The sequence below is a fragment of the Bos grunniens genome, chromosome 14 (assembly GCF_055505025.1).
Source record: "Bos grunniens cultivar Pamir isolate PY7600 chromosome 14, Bosgru_T2T1.0, whole genome shotgun sequence".
In the NCBI taxonomy this organism is placed as follows: Eukaryota; Metazoa; Chordata; class Mammalia; order Artiodactyla; family Bovidae; genus Bos; species Bos grunniens.
The window spans coordinates 34,960,005-34,973,218 of record NC_141178.1 but is presented as its reverse complement, the minus strand read 5'-3'; the positions used below and the strand labels follow the sequence as shown (position 1 = coordinate 34,973,218).

At 39.0% G+C, this 13,214-nt stretch overlaps 1 long non-coding RNA gene across 1 annotated transcript in view; it reads left to right on the top strand.

Annotated features, from left to right (window-relative positions):
- LOC147359262 (uncharacterized) overlaps window positions 1–12,756 on the top strand; it is a 28,570-nt gene extending 15,814 nt beyond the window's left edge. The window contains exons 2-3 of the long non-coding RNA XR_015140649.1: window positions 10,595–10,699; window positions 12,676–12,756. This is a non-coding gene — a long non-coding RNA (uncharacterized LOC147359262). The remainder of the gene's footprint in view (window positions 1–10,594; window positions 10,700–12,675) is intronic.
- The last annotated feature ends 458 nt before the right edge of the window (window positions 12,757–13,214 follow it).

The window sequence follows — 13,214 nt, the reverse complement described above, 5'->3', positions numbered from 1 at the left end:
GTGTGTTATTTGTAGACTTTTTAACGATGGACACTCTGACCAGTGTGAGGTGCTACCTCATTGTGATTTTGATTTTGTTTGCCACTTTGAGTAATCCTCAAACAAGCAAGTAGCAACATAAAAGTATCTCCCAGGGAATTCCCTGGTGGTCCAGTGGTTAGGACTCTGCACTTTGACTGCCAGGGGCCTGGGTTTGATCCCTGTTGTGGGAACTAAGGGTTAGTGTTAGGCAATGGCAACCCACTCCAGTACTCTTGCCTGGAAAACCCCATGGATGGAGGGGCCTGGTGGGCTGCAGTCCATGGGGTCGCTAGGAGTCGGACACAACTGAGCGACTTCACTTTATTTTTTCACTTTCACGCATTGGAGAAGGAAATGGCAACCCACTCCAGTGTTCTTGCCTGGAGAATCCCAGGGACAGGGGACCCTGGTGGGCTGCCGTCTATGGGGTCACACACAGTCAGACACGACTGAAGCAACTTAGCAGCAGCAGCAGCAGTGGGAACTAAGATTCCACAAGTCGAGTGCAGTGGCAAAAAAAAAAAAAAAAAAAAGGAGTCTCTTTCAGTGGTCAAAAAGTCTTACTTTCCTAAGCATCAGTATTGTGTCCTGATCTTGGGATATCAAAAACCTAAGCTTCCATAGGCTCAAGGACTCACCATCCTCAAAGCATACTAAATCTATTTTTATCTGTTCTGCCTGTTAACATTCTTCACCAAGGAGAGGAATATTGGCTGATATATTTCAAAAGATCTCAACAGGGACTTTTTGAGTTTTCTAGTTAATTTTAAGTTAGAAAAAAAAATGTTTCACGGTATCTGGGTACCTTATTTTTCTAGAAGTTTTATTTCATCAAAGTTTTATTTCAGTGATTCAGGGCTTTAAATTGAAGCACTAAATATTCATCTGAGCTAGAATAATGGGGAAGATTCTTCATTACACGTTTAAGTGATCAAATAATTACAAAGAAAATGTTATTAAAAAATAAGTCAAGGTACAGTACGATGACTATAGTAATAATACTGTATTGCGTATTTGAAAGTTGCTAAGAGTGTAGATCTTTTTTTAATTGAAGTACAGTTGATATATTAGTTTCAGGTGCATATCAGTGATTCAACATTTTAATAGATTGTACTCTACTCAAAGTTATTTTAAAATAATGGTTTTATTTCCGTGTGCTGTACAGTATGTCCTTGCTGCTTGTTTCAGTTCAGTTCAGTCCCTCAGTCGTGTCCGACTCTTTGCCACCCCATGGACTGCAGCACGCCAGGCTTCCCTGTCCATCACCAACTCCGGAGCCTACTCAAACTCGTGTCCATGGCGTCGGTGATGCCATCCAACCATCTCATTCTCTGTTGTCCCCTTCTCCTCCCTCCTTAATCCTTCCCAACTTCAGAGTCTTTCCCAATGAATCGGCTGTTCCCATCAGGCAGCCAAAATACTGGAGTTTCAGCTTCAGCATCAGTCCTTCCCTTGCTGCTTGTTTATTTTATGCATAGTAGTTTGCATCCCTGATCCTCCATCCCTATCTTATCCCTCTCCTTATTGATGACACTAGTTTGTCCTCTGTATCTGTGAATCTGTTTCTGTTTTGTTATATTCATTTGTTTTATTTTTTAAATTCCACATATAAATGGTAACATAGAGTATTTGTCTTTCTCTGTCTGACTTATTTCACTAAGCATAATACCCTCTAGGTTCATCCATGTTGTTGCAAATAGTCCATTGTAGATATATGCAAAAGTTCTCATCACAGGAAAAAAATTGCAACTAGACTTACTGTGGTGATCATTTTCTGATATATACAAATATCAAGTCATTATGTTGTATATCTGAAGCAAATATAATGTCTTATGTCAATTATACATAATTGACATAATTAATTTCAAAAATTATTTCATTTTCTCAATGAAAAAAGAAATTTTTTTAAAAGTCAAGTCAGAGGAAGAAGACTAAGACTATAGGTATTATGTGAAAAGTAAGAAAGCACTCAGTAAATGCATTTTGTTCTCTAAAAGAAAGGTTTGTGATTCTACAATATCTTTACGTTTTCTGATAAAAGGTAGTAAATATTTATTGAGGACAGCTTGGAAAAAATAAAGAGATAAATAAATAGCACCCAAATTTTACTATTCAAACGTGATTGATGTTAATATTTTGATATTATCTTTCAAAGTTTCTTAACCTCTCTGAGCTTCAGTTTCTTTATTTGTCAAATGAGGTTAATAATGGTACCAACCTCATAAGGTTATTCAGAAATTAAATAGATAGCACATGTGAAAACTTAAATCTTTGGTACAGAATAAGCACATGAAAAAAGATTAGCTGTAGTTATATTTTAGCGCATATATCCGTTTTATATTTTATAAATTGGGACCATACTTATTTTGTTTAATCCTGATTTTTTACTAAAAAATATTTTGAACATTTTCCAAGGTCATTAAATTTTTTTACAGGCTATTATTAATAGCTTCATAGTATGGCATTCCAAGTGGGTTGGTGGTCAGCAGGAGATGCAGGTTTGATCCCTCGGTCAGAAAAATCCCCTGGAGTTGGCAATGCAGCCCCACTCCAGTAGTCTTGCCTGAGCAGTCCCTGGACAGAGGAGCCTGGCAGGTTACATTCCGTGGGGTCACAAAGAGTTAGACACAACTGAGCGAGTGGTATTCCATCCTGTAAACCAGTCATTCCCACCAAGCGTGGTTTTGCCCCCCAGTGGACATTTTACAGTGTGCTTTTTGATTGGCACAACGGGGAGAAATGGAGTACTCCTGGCATCTAGTGAGTTAGAAGCTGGGCTGCTGCTAAACATCCTTCAAAGCACAAGACAGTCCCCCAAAACAGAATTCTGCAGCCCAAAATATCAAAATGTTGCCACTGAGAAATCCAAGAATGTGTCAGGATTTCTTTTTGAATCAAGCCATTCTTACTCAACTTTAATTTTTTTTAATTATTGTAATAACACTGGAGTGAAAATACTAGTAGTGTCTTTTTGCTGAGGCTGCTCTATGGCCTGTGTGATAATTGATTTTAAGCTACAGCAATATAAGAATTTTGTGGTGTGTGTGTATGTGTGCACGCATCTGTGTATAGGCTTGTTCTCGGGAGCATAATGCAAATTATCCCTAAGCCACATCCTTTGTTCTTGTTCAGTCACTCAGTTGTGTCCACCTCTCTGAAGTTAAGTAAGCAGGGGGACAATATACAGCCTTGATGTACTCCTTTCCCCCAATTTTGAACCAGTCTGTTCCGTATCCGGTTCTAATTGTTGCTTCTTGACCTGCACACAGGTTTCTCAGAGGCAGGTAAGATGGTCTGGTATTCCCATCTCTTGAAGAATTTTCCACAGTTTGTTGTGATGTACACGGTCAAAGGCTTTAGCATAGTAAATGAAGCAGAAGTAGATGTTTTTCTGGAATTCCCTTGCTCTTTCTATGATTCAACGGATGTTGGCAATTTGATCTCTGGTTCCTTTGCTTTTTCTGAATCCATCTTGAACATCTGGAAATCCTTGGTTCATGTACTGTTGAAGCCTGGCTTGGAGGATTTTGAGCATTACCTTGCTAGCATGTGAGATGAGTGCACTTGTGTTGTAGTTTGAGCATTCTTTGGCAATGCCTTTCTTTGGGATTGGAATGAAAACTGACCTTTTCCAGTCTTGTGGCCACTGCTGAGTTTTCCACATTTGCTGGCATATTGAGTGCAGCACTTTTACAGCATCATCTTTTAGAATTTGAAACAGCTCAGCTGGAATTCCATCACCTCCACTATTTTTGTTCATAGTGATGCTTCCTAAGGCCTATTTGTCTTTGCACTCCAGGATGTCTGGCTCTAGGTGACTTATCACACCATAATGGTTATCCAGGTCATTAAGATCTTTTTTGTACACTTCTGTATATTATTACCACCTCCCAAGGACAATTAAATGGCACTTGAGATGTCCTAAAAAGGATCAACATTTTCAGAGTAGATTATTTGGTAAAGTATTCTTATTGACATCTATACCAGAGGATGTGTTAATTAGCATTTTTGTTGTTCAGTTGCTAAATTGTATCTGACTCTCTGTGACCCATGGACTGCAGCACGCCAGGCTTCTCTGTCCTTCAGTATCTCTCGGAATTTGCTCAAACTCATGTCCATTGAGTCAGTGATGCTATCCTCTGTCGCCCCCTTCTTGTCCTGTCCTCAGTCTTTCCCAATATCAGGGTCTTTTCCAGTGAGTTGGTTCTTATCAGGTCGCTAAAGTATTGGAGCTTCAACTTCAGCATTAATCCTTACAGTGGTGTAATGAGTGACGTTTCATATAAGTGATTGATAAGAATTTAAAAGATACACTGCTCTTGGATGCCAGGAATAGGATAAGCCAGGAATCCAGTACCATTATTAAAGTATTTGAGGTTAATCCCTGCATCCATGAGAGACCCTGAGATCTGTTGGGCTCTGCACTCACAGTCCTGCCTCAGGCCATATGGTGTTAGCCTTTCAACCAGGGTGCTGGTGACCATAACATAAAAGAGAGAGCCGGCCTCTCTGAAGATTGTAGATGGAATGTATTCGGACTGGTTTTGGGGAAATATAACTGACATCAAAACTGTGATTTCCCTGACGTTGCTTAGGACAAAACTACTTTGAAACACACACAAGGACAGACACACCACACCACACACACACACACACAGAGGCTGAACCCTACTTTGAAACACACACAAGGACAGACACACCACACCACACACACACATACACACACACACACATGCTGAACCCAAAAGTCAAGGTCATCAGATTTTGAGTTGATCTGGACTTTACCTCATAGATTGGTGACTTGGGGCAATTTCCTACTTTGAGCCTCAGTTTCCCTCGTAAAAAAAGGATTACATCACCAACCTCACTGATGACATGAGCTACATAGCACATTGTAAGCATGCTACAGATGTTTGTATTATTTGCATGTTTTGGCACCCAACTCTACTTCATTCCTTAGGACAGATTTCTAGAAATGCAGTTTCCGGTCAATATATCACCTCTGAATGGAACATGACTACCAGTATTTTCTCAATAAAGCACTGATTGCCTCAGTGATTTAATGATTTTTTTTCTTTTCTTTTTTTCATTTTGTTCTTTTAGGGGAAGAAAAGGCCAGTCTTTGGATTGTTCTTTTCTGATGGGAGTCAACTCTTCTATTTGGTTTTAAGAATGTCTTTTGGGAGCCTGGTATTCCCAGTTGCCTGCTATCCACCCAGTGTTTAAGTACAACCAGCACCCCGCCACCTGCCTCCTGAGACAGTTCTAGAAAAGCCTTACACCAGGTCTTGCCCATGGCAGGATTAGAGTTTGTGGGACTAAGAGAAGTAGAGCTTATTCTTTGCCTTCAGAAAAGAAAGCTTATTTGCATTTTATAATGAGAAAGACAAGACACATTAGACAGTCCTTCAAAATAAAAAAGCTAGTAATGAAAATGTCGGTGTGTATGTGTGTGTATGATGATGTGTTTATCAGTTGTAACAAATGTCCTACCCCGGTATCTGACAGTGATTGTGAGGCAAACTGTGGAGTTGTGTGTGTGTGTGTACGTGTGCATGCATAGTCGGGGTGGGGACAGGGAACAGGGGAACTCTTTGTACTTTTCGCTCCATTTACTGTGAACCTAAAACTTCTCTAAAGTCTGTTTCTTTAAGAGTATTTATTTTTTTGGCAGCACTGTGTGGCACATGGGATCTGGTCGCAAGTGACCAGGAGATCGAACCCATGCGACCTGCAGTGGAAGCGTGGAATCTTAACCACTGGACCGCCAGGGAAGTCCTAAAGTCTACTATGTAAGTGATTAGTAGTAGGCTTTAGGGGGAAAAAAATGAATTGGGTAAATATGGGCAAAACTCTTAGCACAATGCCAAGCATGTAACCGCTCAAGCAGAGTTTATCGTTGTTATAGCAGAAAATACAAACAATGGCAGGAATTGCTTTAATCTATACATCTATTTCCCCATAATAATAATACAATAATCTGAATACTTATTTTTTAAAAAAGGGGGAAGGAGAGGGCTCTATGTGGAATACTTGGTACTAAAATTCAGATGTCCTGCCTATAAATGCCCCTATCATTTCTTCGTTCAATAGACATTTGTGGCCCACCTGCAATGTGTAAGGCACCCTACCCAGTGCTGAGAATGTAAAGATGAGTGAGACCCAACCAGTCCACCAGGCAAACAAGCATGAGTAATCAAGAGTCACAGGGCGAGAAGTCTATGTCAGACCAACTGCATGTTCAGATATTAGTCATTTTAAAGTGTCAAGGTAGAAAAGATCTTATTCAAGTAACTTAACAAGAAATGGGGAGAAAACTATAATACTTTACTATGGGATATAGTGATATTGTTAGTCACTCAGTCATGTCTTACGCTGCGACCCCGTGAATAGCCCGCCAGGCTCCTCTGTCCATGGAATTCTCAAGGCAAGAATACTGGAGTGGGTTGCCACTCCCTTCTCCAGGGGTTCTTCCCAACCCAGGGATCGAACCTGGGGTCTCCTGCATTGTGAGCAGAGTCTTCACCGTCTTAGCCGCCAGGGAAGTCCATTAAGGGATATAAAATAAGACAAATACATGTCCATCAGCATTCCCTTCAGTTCAGTTCAGTTCAGTCACTCAGTCATGTCCAACTTTTTGCGACCCTATGAACTGCAGCACACCAGACCTCCCTGTCCATCACCAACTCCCAGAGTCCACCCAAACCCATGTCCATTGAGTCGGTGATACCATCCAACCATCTCATCCTCTGTCATTCCCTTCTCCTCCTGCCCTCAATCTTTCGCAGCATCAGGGCCTTTTCAAGTGAGTCAGCTCTTCGCATCAGGTGGCCAAAGTATTGGAGTTTCAGCTTCAACATCAGTCCTTCCAATGAACACCCAGGACTGATCTCCTTTAGGATGAACTGGTTGGATCTCCTTGCAGTCCAAGGGACTCTCAAGAGTCTTCTCCAACACCACAGTTCAAAAGCATCAATTCTTCAGTGCTCAGCTTTCTTTATAGTCCAACTCTCACATCCATACATGACTACTGGAAAAACCATAGCCTTGACTAGACGGACCTTTGTTGACAAAGTAATGTCTCTACTTTATAATATACTATCTAGGTTGGTCATAACTTTCCTTCCAAGGAGTAAGTGTCTTTTAATTTCATGGCTGCAGTCACCATCTGCAGTGATTTTGGAGCCCCAAAAAATAGTCATCCACTGTTTCCACTGTTTCTCCATCTATTTGCCATGAAGTGATGGGACCAGATGCCATGATCTTCGTTTTCTGAATGTTGAGCTTTAAGCCAACTTTTTCACTCTCTTTTTTCACTTTCATCAAGAGGCTCTTTAGTTCCTCTTCACTTTCTGCCATAAGGGTGGTGTCATCTACATATCTGAGGTTATTGATATTTCTCCCGGCAATCTTGATTCCGGCTTGTGCTTCTTCCAGCCCAGCGTTTCTCATGATGTACTCTGTATATAAGTTAAGTAAGCAGGGTGACAATATACAGCCTTGACGTACTCCTTTTCCTATTTGGAACCAGTCTGTTGTTCCATGTCCAGTTCTAACTGTTGCTTCCTGACCTGCATATAGGTTTCTCAAGAGGCAGGTCAGGTGCTCTGGTATTCCCATCCCTTTCAGAATTTTCCATAGTTTATTGTGATCCACACAGCCAAAGGCTTTGGCATAGTCAATGAAGCAGAAATAGATGTTTTTCTGGAACTCTCTTGCTTTTTCCATGATCCATAGGATGTTGGCAATTTGATCTCTGGTTCCTCTGCCTTTTCTAAAACCAGCTTAAACATCTGGAAGGCCACAGTTCACATACTGCTGAAGCTGGCTTGGAGAATTTTGAGCATTATTTTACTAGCATGTGAGATGAGTGCAATTGTGCGGTAGTCTGAGCATTCTTTGGCATTGCCTTTCTTTGGGATTGGAATGAAAACTGACCTTTTCTAGTCCTGTGTCACTGCTGAATTTTCCACATTTGCTGGCATATTGAGTTCAGCCCTTTCACAGCATCATCTTTCAGGATCTGAAATAGCTCAACTGGAATTCCATCACCTCCACTAGCATTGTTCCCTAAATTAATCCATAAAATCAATGTAATCCAATTAAAATATGCCCAACGGATTATTTTTTTGACAAAACCAGTTTTTCAGTTCAAATGGAATCATAAACCTGTGAAATATCTAGAAAAAAATTAAGCATAGAGATAAGCTTTGGATCAGATCAGATCAGATCAGTCACTCAGTCGTGTCTGACTCTTTGCGACCCCATGAATCGCAGCACGCCAGGCCTCCCTGTTCATCACCAACTCCAGGAGTACACTCAGACTCATGTCCATTGAGTCAGTGATGCCATCCAGCCATCTCATCCTCTGTCATCCCCTTCTCCTCTTGCCCCCAATCCCTCCCAGCATCAGAGTCTTTTCCAATGAGTCAACTCTTCGCATGAGGTGGCCAAAGTACTGGAGTTTCAGCTTTAGTATCATTCCTTCCAAAGAAATCCCAGGGCTGATCTCCTTCAGAATGGACTGGTTGGATCTCCTTGCAGTCCAAGGGACTCTCAAGAGTCTTCTCCAACACCACAGTTCAAAAGCATCAATTCTTCGGCGCTCAGCTTTCTTCACAGTCCAACTCTCACATCCATACATGACCACAGGAAAAACCATAGCCTTGACCAGATGGACCTTTGTTGGCAAAGTAATGTCTCTGCTTTTCAATATGCTATCTAGGTTGGTCATAACTTTCCTTCCAAGGAATAAGCGTCTTTTAATTTCATGGCTGTAGTCACCATCTGCAGTGATTTTGGAGCCCAAAAAAATAAAGTCTGACACTGTTTCCACTGTTTCCCCATCTATTTCCCATGAAGTGATGAGACCGGATGCCATGATCTTCGTTTTCTGAATGTTGAGCTTTAAGCCAACTTTTGAGATAAACTTAGCATTTATTAAATACACTAGTATATTCCATTAAAAAAAAAAAAAAAAAGGCTGAAGCCACATGGATGTAGCTGTGTGGATTTATGCCCTGTCTTGATTTAAGTAGGCTTGCTAGTGTGTTTTCTCTTTTTAGCCTAGGGGCATTGCAACATAGTAAGATTTGAGATGGATGAAAAATATGCCTCTTCCTCCGTATCCTCTTCCTCCTTCTAATGTTGAAGAATTATTTTGAACTTTGGCTCCTTCTCCAGAAGATCATGTTGAGAATCTGGAATCTGACCATCAGTATACATACCTCAGTTTGAAGACTATTAACTTATATGAAAGAGAGACTGATGTGCCAAGCAAGGAATTTTCAATTTATCCCCATTTACAAAGGTTTCTGAACCTCCACACTGTGGACATTTTGGAAATTGGGGGAAATTCTTTGCTGTTGGGGGAGGTCATCCTCTCTAGTACAGTGAAGAATGTTCAGCAGTGTCCCTGACCTTTAGGCACCAGATGACAGGAGAAAGCACCCCACCCCTCCAGCTGCAACAACCAAATGCCTCCAGATTTTGCCAGATGTTCCCTGGGGGATGGGACAGCCCCTACTTGATCACCACCACAGTAGACAAAAGGTAAGTCATTGAAGGGCTTGAAGGAATAAGACATAATCAGAATTATAAGATTATTTGTATTGCTTTTAAACGTAATTGCAATATGAATATGGGGGAAGGCCTAATAAACTTTTTATAGACCTGATGAAAAAGGAGGAATCTTTGGAGACATTTGGCTGTTCAATAGCAAAATACACTCTAAAGCTTTGTTATTTAAACTGTGGAGTACTTGGTTAGGAATTGATAAAGAGATCTGAGAAATGGAGCAAACAGTCCAGAAATAGGCTAATATTAGGAAGAAGAATGAAATAAGCAATCTTCTAATATGACAGTGCAAGTTGGTACAATCTTTGGATAGCTATTTGTATGCATTAAGTTAAAAAGTTTTTTATCTCTTGCGATTGTATACACTAGTCAGAATACCATGAATGCGTTAAGAATTATTTTTATCAACAGGATGTTGTAACATGCAAGCATGCTTATATTATACTAAGTGAATAAAAGTACAGAAGACAATATATATATACACAAACATATCAGATACAGAATACAATATACATTTTGAATGTATATTCAGTATAGGCACAGTTAGCTTAAAGACACAATGAAAGTTTGGAGAGGTATAGAATAACAGAGTGCTTTTCTTTAGTAAACATTTCTCAGGCTACTTTTCTGCTTTCAGTTTCTCTCTATTTTTTTTCTAAAATAAGCCTATTAATTTCCTCTTACTAATTAAAGGGAAATTTTACAAAAGTTTTAAAAATAAATTATAATTTAAAATTGAAAGAAAAAATTAAATAAAAATAGCCCTATGTAATTTTTTTGCTTTTCTTGAATGTGTCTTTTGACAATTTATCATCACTTACCATAGCCTTCCTGGGGAGATATTGTTTTTGTTCGAAGACCCCATGCTTACTGACAATTGAAAGCTGAAGAATATATAACAAAGGCTTACTTAAGCCTGATTATGAGTCAGTGTTTTGAGGATGCTGGTGATACACATTAATTTTACACTTAATTTGTTTTCTGTTCCCTCATATAGATGGCATTCTATCCTAGGAGGAGTGTCCTGATGGTTTAATTCGTCTTCCATTGTCATGCTTGACAGGATTCATCAGTAAATGGAGACATATTGCTGCAACTCAGGGTAAGAAAAAAATCTAAATTGAAATTTGTCGGCTTGAAATTAAGTCTAGTAATAGTTATGAGTTTAAATATTTCTTTATCTGGAACTCAACTCTACCCATTCACCTTGCTAGATTTAGAATGCTATTTTTCTTTTTTATTTGACATTCACATTTTTCTTCAACTCATGTAATTTATTTTTGTGATTGGCATCTTGGTTAGATTAATTTTTTTTCTTTTAGTCTCAGATATGTTAACACTCACACATAACTTTATTATTTCCTGTCTTGACATAATACAATTTACACTTAGTTGATGAAATACCCTACCTAGGCTAAATGATATTCATAGAGAATTGTAATAAAAGTATCAGAGAAATGAAATACATTAAGAGTTATTTTAAGAAAGTGAATCAAGATAAATTTTAGTCATGAAAAGCATTATTTTATATATCCACCCCAACCTTAATAATACTGTCTGATTCCTATTACTATTAAACCTGTCTCTACAGTATCTCTTAATTAATATAATAAATTATTTCTACTGGATTTCATAATCTCTAGTAGTTATTAGAAAGACAAAATTTGATTCCATCATCCAAGAATCATAAATATCTACTGAGAGGTGCTTAATAATTAACTCCTGGAAGAACATCTTCGGCTTTTAACTTTTCTATTTAAGTAGAAATGTTTCTACTCCAGTGAAGAATTTTAAAATATAACATAGAGCCTATTTATAATGCTGGCATTAGGCCTCCCTGGTTGCCTCAGTGGTAAAGAACCCGCCTGCCAATGCAAGTGACAGGTTTGATCCCTGAATCGGGAAGATACCCCAGAGAAGGAAATGGCAACCCACTCCAGTATTCTTACCTGGAGAATTCCATGGACAGCAAAGCCTGGCAGACTACAGTCCATGGAGTCACAAAAAAGTTGGACATGACTGAGTGACTGAGCATGCATGCATATTGGATAACTCTTCTTACTAATCATCTTCATCTGTCGTTCAGGATACACTGATGTGGTCTTGTTTTCCTAAGGCAAAATTGATTTCCCCGCAGTTTTAATATCTTGCAGGTTTTCATTTTTTGAACTAGTCCTTACTGGCTTGAAATGTAATGTTGTTAACACTTGGATTCTTTCTATTTTGTTTCAACATGCTCTGTAACACCTGCTTTGTCATAAATCATCACAGTGCTTGAGGGCACAGTCTTCCTGACCTTGATTCCATAGAGAGTGTGAAGCATCTGCAGACACACACACAGTCTCTCTATATATAATATTCTCATAAATACATACCTGTGACCTCTACATGTGGAGAGCTAAATTTGGGTTCATTAGTAAGACTGAACCAAACCACATATTTTTTTAAAAACCAGAGTTGTTTATATATACAAGACCACATTATGTCTGTAAAAAAAAAAAAAAGTCCAAACTTAGTATGGAACAGAACCCCATTTTGTTTTATTATTCCAACACTTCCTCTGGGAAGAAATTAGCACTCCTGATAAAAATGCATCACTGACTCGATGGACGTGAGTCTGGGTGAACTCCGGGAGTTGGTGATGGACAGGGAGGCCTGGCGTGCTGCGATTCATGGGGTCACAAAGAGTCGGACATGACTGAGCGACTGAGCTGAACTGAACTGATAAAAATGCATAAGCAATTTGGGACTAAAAGGGTTTAAGACTTGTTCTGAGAAACCAGTCAGCTGACTCTCACTCAGCGATTGTTATGAAACATTATTTTCTGTAGTTCAGAAAAGGTTAGACAACCATCCTCTTTTCCTATAAATGTTCTTACCAATAGTGGATCATTGAACTGGCCTTCTGTTGGCCTTTTGGCGTGCATCATGCTGATAATGAAATCCTCCAAAAATTTCTTTAAAAACATCTCAAAACCTCCATTAGCAAGTCAGAGTTTACAAAAGATTCTTCTAGTAAAGAAGAGAGCAAAAATAAGTTGATAATTAAAGTGCAGCATAATAAATTCCACTTTACAGGTATGCCCATTGTGCCATGAGGATGGAGGGAAAGTGCTGAAAGCAGACGGGGGCCAGCTTACCACAAGAGAAACTGAAGGTAGGAGAATTTTTGTGAATATTTTATTAAGTGTTTTCATTCGCTGTGTGTGTTTGATTTAATTTTTACTTTTAAGACAGGTATCATTTCCTGTTTTGGCTAAAAGTACATTGTTTCATCCACATTACAGTTCAAACAGGCTTTTGCTGAAATAACCGGGAATTTAACCACCATGGTAATATTATTACTAGGGGAAATATGTTACAAATTCTAACTAAAACAATCTCAAATTGACGTTTGAATCACAACCAATTGGTAAATCGGATTTCTTGTTAATCTGTATGAGTGAATACAAAAAGATGAAATAATTCTTAGGTATATTAAACTTGATTTTGCTTTGCAAGATCATTTGCAAAACATTCTTTTCTGATTATTGAGTTGGAGTCCCAGATATCTTGATGATAATAATAAGAATTTCAACTATGGACATGATGATAACATTAGTCACAGCAGTTAAATC